Below are 6,459 nucleotides of genomic sequence, written 5' to 3'. Positions count from 1 at the left end.
AATCCTTGGTGTTTAAGGCTCAAGGATATCCCTCTGTCATCATGGAGAGGAAGCATGAAGAGCTTCTCTCAAAACAGAGTCAAACAGAGCCCCCACAGTCAAACTCTAAGTTTGGTGTTGGGAGGCCACAACCAAACTCTAAGTTTGGTGTTGAACCCCCACATTCAAACTCTAAGTTTGGTGTTGGGAGGTCCCAACACGGTTCTGAATATCCGTGAGGCTCCATGAGAGTCCTCTGTCAAGCTAATGACATTAAAGAAGCGCTTGTTGGGAGGCAACCCAATGTTTTATAATTAAATATTTTCTTTTGTTATTTTATGTCTTTTGTAGGTTGATGATCATAAGAAGTCACAAAATCAATGAAAAAAGCAAAAACAGAATGAAAAACAGGAAGAAAAATAGCACACCCTGGAAGACGCACCCACTGGCGTTTAAACGCCAGTGAGGATAGCTGGTGGGCGTTTAACGCCCAGTCTGGCACCATTGCTGGAGGAGGAATCTCCAAATCATCCTGCAAGCGACACCTCAAAGAAGTATACCATGTCGAAGGAAAGAAGGAGGCGCCAGACATCCCAGCAATCACATTTACCAAAGAGGATGCATCCGGAATCATTTCAGGACACGACGACCCCATGGTCATCACAATCATATTGGCAAACACCAACCTTCACCGTACATTAATTGACTAAGGAAGCTCTACCGACATCTTATTCAAAACTGCCTTCGACAAGCTCGGCTTAGAAGAAAAAGAGCTAAGAGCATACCCGAACAGCCTATTCGGACTTGGGGATACCCCAGTACAACCACTGGGATACGTATCGTTATATACAACCTTCAAAAAGGGGAACCAATCCAGAACACTCAAGATAGACTATATCGTGGTCGACATAAGCTCAGCCTACAATGCCTTAATAGGTCAGACAACGTTAAATCAACTCGGTGCAATAGTTTCAACTCCACATCTATGTATGAAATTCCCAATTACAGAAGGGATAGCTACAATAAAAGCAGATCAAAAGATGGCGCGTCGCTGTTATAACGAAAGTCTAAACCTCCAAGGCGAAGGAGGAGAATTCCACACAATCGAACTCGGCGGAGTTCAGAGACGAGAAGAACTCCGCCCACGGCCCGAAGGAGAAATAGAAAGAGTCCAGATCGGAGATACCTCGGATAAAACAACTAATATTGGCATGATCCTGAAAGGAGACACAAAGGAGTCACTAATACGATTCCTACGAGATAATGTTGATCTCTTCGCATGGAAAGCTGCCGACATGCAAGGCATAGATCCCGAACTAATGAGCCACAAGTTGGCAGTCTACCCGGGATCCCGACCGGTACAACAAAGACGAAGAAAACTCGGGCCAGAACAGTCTTAGGCTGTAGAAGAACAAGTACAAGCACTACTAGAGGCAGGCTTCATAAGAGAAGTTAAATACCCACTATGGCTAGCAAACGTCGTCTTGGTGCGAAAGTCAAATGGGAAGTAGCGAATGTGCACCGACTACACCGACCTCAACAAAGCCTGCCCAAAAGACCCTTATCCACTCCCAAGCATTGACGCTCTAGTAGATGCCTTATCGGGATATAAGTATCTCTCGTTCATGGACGCATACTCAGGGTACAACCAGATCCCAATGTATCCATCGGATCAGGAAAAAACCTCGTTTCTCACACCAAAAGCAAATTATTGCTACATCGTAATGCCTTTCGGCCTTAAGAACGCGGGAGCCACTTATCAAAGGCTAATGAATAAAGTCTTCTCATACCACATCAGAAAAATCATGGAGGTCTATATGGATGACATGTTGATAAAGACACAAAGTGAAGAAACATTACTAACCGACTTGGTTCAAGTGTTCAACACCATACGGAAGCACGGCATGCGACTCAATCCGGCTAAATACACCTTCACAGTAGAAGCAGGTAAATTCTTGGACTTTATGCTCACACAAAGAGGAATCGTGGCAAATCCAGATAAATGCCAGGCCATACTCAACATGAAAAGCCCAACCTGCATCAAAGAGGTACAACAACTCAATGGGAGATTGGCAGCCTTGTCCAGATTCTTAGTAGGGTCAGCAATAAGATCCCTCCCCTTCTACGCTATATTAAGGAAGGGAAGAACTTCGAGTGGACAACGGAACGTGAACAAGCCTTTCGAAACATCAAAGAATTCTTGGGATAACCCCCTATCCTATCTCGACCACAGGAAGGAGAACCACTCATACTGTACCTCGCAGTAGGAAGTCGGGCAACAGCCTCAGCACTAATTAGAGAAGATGAATAGGGACAACAACCCGTCTACTTCATTAGTAAAGCACTACAGGGGTCAGAGCTGAACTACCAGAAAATAGAGAAGTTTGCCTATCGAGTTGTCCGAGTTCGACCTCCAATACGAGGCGCGGACAGCCATTAAATCACAATACCTAGCCGACTTCATCGCAGAATTCACAGACACCACAGAAATCCCCATAGAGTGGAACATATACGTGGACGGTTCCTCGAATAAAACCGGAAGCGGTGCAGGTGTGATAATCGAAAGCAACCAAGGAACCCAACTCGAGCTTTCCCTGAAATTTGGATTCCCGGCCTCAAACAACCAGGCAGAATATGAAGCATTATTAGATGGTTTGAAGCTGGCTAGGGAGGTTGGAGCTCAGAAACTCAACATCTACAGTGACTCACAAGTCGTTACCTCACAAATAATGGGAAGCTACCAAGCCAAAGATCCTACCATGAAAAAATATTTGGATAAAATCAAAGAACAGCTTGGACAACTCGGGGAATATAGGATCTGCCACATAGCCCACGAGCAAAATGCCCGAGCTGACGCACTCTCAAAACTAGCCAGCACCAAACCAGGGGGCAACAATAGAAGCCTTATCCAGGAAATACTGCAGAACCCATCAATATCGGAAGAAGAAAAAATCCTGCCATAACAGGTCGGGATCAAGGATGGATGACCCCCATAATTAACTACCTCAAAACAGAAGCGCTCCCTACAGATGAAAAGGAGGCAAAGAGGTTAAAAAGGGAGGCACAGTACTACACAATCATAAACAACACCCTATACAAAAGAGGGATCTCAGCACCATTGTTAAAATGCGTACCGACCTCCAATACAGAGGAAGTCTTAGAGGAAGTACACAGCGGCATTTGTGGCAATCATCTCGGAGCGCAAGCTCTCACCAAAAAGGTACTCTGGGCGGGATTCTATTGGCCAACTCTACGAAAGGAAGCTACCGAATTTGTAAAGACATGTCCACCATGTCAGAAGCATGCCAACTTTCACATCGCCCCGCCGGAAAAGCTCATCAACGTGACCTCACCCTGGCCATTTGCAAAGTGGGGACCCGATCATCTCGGACCCTTTCCCCAGGGATCGGGACAAGTCAAGTTCCTCATAGTAGGGGTAGACTATTTCACAAAATGGATCGAGGCAGAACCCCTAGCCAACGCCAATGCTCAAAGAAGTCGGAAATTCCTATATAGGAACATCATTACAAGGTTCGGGGTTCCATACTCCATCACCACAGATAATGGCACCCAATTCACATATGCAGGCTTCAGAAAACTAGTAGCCGACTTGAATATAAAACACCAGTTCACCTCCGTTGAACATCCCCAAGCCAATGGACAAGCCGAAGTGGCCAACAAAGTCATATTGGCCGGGCTGAAACGGAGACTGCAAGAAGCAAAGGGAGCTTGGGCCGAGGAACTTCCATAAGTCCTATGGGCGTATCGAACAACTCCACATTCTACTACTAATGAATCACCATTTCGATTAACATACGGAGTGGAGGCAATGATTCCAATAGAAGTCGAGGAAGGGTTTCCCCGAGTAGTCCACTACAATGAACAAACCAACTCTCAACTTCAAAGAGAAGAGCTCGACCTACTTCCGGAAATCCAAGAAAGAGCTCGGATCAGAGAAGAAGCACTAAAGCAGCGAATGGCTTCTAGGTATAATCAAAAGGTAGTGCCAAGAGGTTTTGCTGATAACGATCTCATCTTAATCTGAAATGATATTGGAACAACTCGACCCGGAGAAGGAAAGCTGGCAGCCAACTGGAAAGGACCCTACCGAGTCACAGAAGTACTTGGAAAAGGCTACTACAGACTGTCCGAGCTCGAGGGACGAGAACTCCCCAGATAATGGCACGCCTGTAACCTAAGAAGGTACTATAGCTAGGACAGGTAAAAGATCTCATCACAAGATGCACTTTTTTTTCCTGAAAAGGTTTTTTAATGAGGCGTCAAGATTGAGATTTAATCCGACTTAAGGGTACGGAAAACTCCCGCATGTATATATTTGCACTTTCTTTGAATAAATACATTTCAGATATTCTACAAATTCCCAAGACGCATTAATCTGAAGCATTCATCGTTCGATTATAAAGCAACGGATCAAACAGAAAGTAAAGAACAGATTCACTATACGATCTCGATAGGAATGATCGACCGACAAAGGTGAAAACGCGATTCACCTAAAGGTCGATTAAACCAGGACAGAAACCACGATCTACAAATCGGCAAAGATCAACACATAATAATGCAAGAAGTTATCGAAAGTGATCCCAAAAGATTGGCCGACACTAAAAAGTCGGACCAATCAACCCAAGTTATCAGCAAATCCCTGGAAAGAGGTCTGGCCAACTTTATTAAAGAGGAATTGCTATAACTTAGAAGAGATCGACCTAACAAAGTCGGTCTCCTACAAGACAAGTTGTAAAAGTAATCCTTGAAAGAGACCTAACAAAGGTCCAAGAAAGAGGATTACAAAAACAACTTAGAAGAGATCGACCTAACGAAGTCAATCCCCTACGAAACAAGTTGTAAAAGTAATCACTGAAAGAGACCTAACAAAGGTCCAAGAAAGAGGATTACAAAAACAACTTAGAAGAGATCGACCTAACGAAGTCGATCCCCTACAAGACAAGTTGTAAAAGTAATCCCTGAAAGAGACCTAACAAAGTTCCAAGAAAGAGGATTACAAAAACAACTTAGAAGAGATCGACCTAACGAAGTCAGTCTCCTACGAAACAAGTTGTAAAAGTAATCCCTGAAAGAGACCTAACAAAGGTCCAAGAAAGCGGATTACAAAAACAACTTAGAAGCGATCGACCTAACGAAGTCGATCTCCTACAAGACAATTTGTAAAAGTAATCCCTGAAAGAGACCTAACAAAGGTCCAAGAAAGAGGATTACAAAAACAACTTAGAAGTGATCGACCTAACGAAGTCGGTCTCCTACAAGACAAGTTGTAAAAGTAATCCCTGAAAGAGACCTAACAATGGTCCAAGAAAGAGGATTACAAAAACAACTAGGAAGAGATTAACCTAACGAACTCGGTCTCCTACAGAGATAAGTTATAAAAGTAATCCCTTAAAGAGACCTGACAAAGGTCCGGGAAAGAGGATTATAAAAATAACTTAGAAGGGGACCAACATAAAGAAATCGGTTATGAGGCGCTAAAAATACAAACAAAAGCGAGGAAACTGAGAAACAAGTCGGACCCCCCACGGTCACGGCATCAAAAGGATCCAAGCTACAAATAATAAGTACGAAAGCAATCTAAAGAGGCCAAGCAGCAAGATTCCAACAGATACCCTGTTAAAGCACAATAAAAGCATAGTATGATAAAGCTTCAAGAGGCCACTAAAATCAACCTTAGAGAAACCATTTTGTTTTTCAAAATAAAGTTGCTAAAAATAGCAACTGGAGTATCAACAGTCAATAAAGCATCATTTACAAAAAAGAGTTCAAAGCCCACAAACCGGGCTATTTACACAAATGCTTAAAGGAGGTCAACCAAGATCTGGAGCCTTCCCGGCAGCATTAGTACGGGGAGAAGGAGGGCAAGTCTGAATAGGCACAACATCTACAGTTCCATCATCCCGGTTCAGAATCTAGCAATCCGGATCAGACGTAACGGGAGGAACCGAGGAGGCCGACACTTTAAGAGAAGGCACTGGGGGAGGGTCAGCATCATTATCCTGGTCATTAGGGACAATCTTACCATCCCTCACAACATTGTCCAGGCTGACGATAGTCAAGTCAGCATTAGGAGCAACAATCCGGAACTGCTCCATCAGGTTCTCGGAGGCGGCAGTTACGCTGCCCACAAGGTGACCCTGAAGCTCGGCATAAGTAACCCGAGCAGTTTCTAAATCATCCCGGAGATGCATTAATTCCCTAGAAGCTGAGACATAGCTATCCTTATGCTTCAGCGCCATGTCCTCAGCCAACTTCAAAGAAGCAGCCAAGGCAATAGAGTTGGCTTTCTCACCCTCAGCTCATTCTCTACCTTCGCCAACTTCACCTCCAACTCATCCTTCAGACCCTTGATCTGATCAAATTCTGATTTGGCCTCCTCCATGAAGGATTTTGTGGCATGAATCGGGATGCCCTGGATTGTTTAGAAAATAGCCGCACCCATATGAGTCCTTTTCACAC

Source organism: Arachis duranensis, chromosome 2 (genome assembly GCF_000817695.3).
Source record: "Arachis duranensis cultivar V14167 chromosome 2, aradu.V14167.gnm2.J7QH, whole genome shotgun sequence".
NCBI lineage: Eukaryota > Viridiplantae > Streptophyta > Magnoliopsida > Fabales > Fabaceae > Arachis > Arachis duranensis.
The sequence above is the reverse complement of the archived record's forward strand: the minus strand, read 5'-3'. Positions refer to the sequence as shown.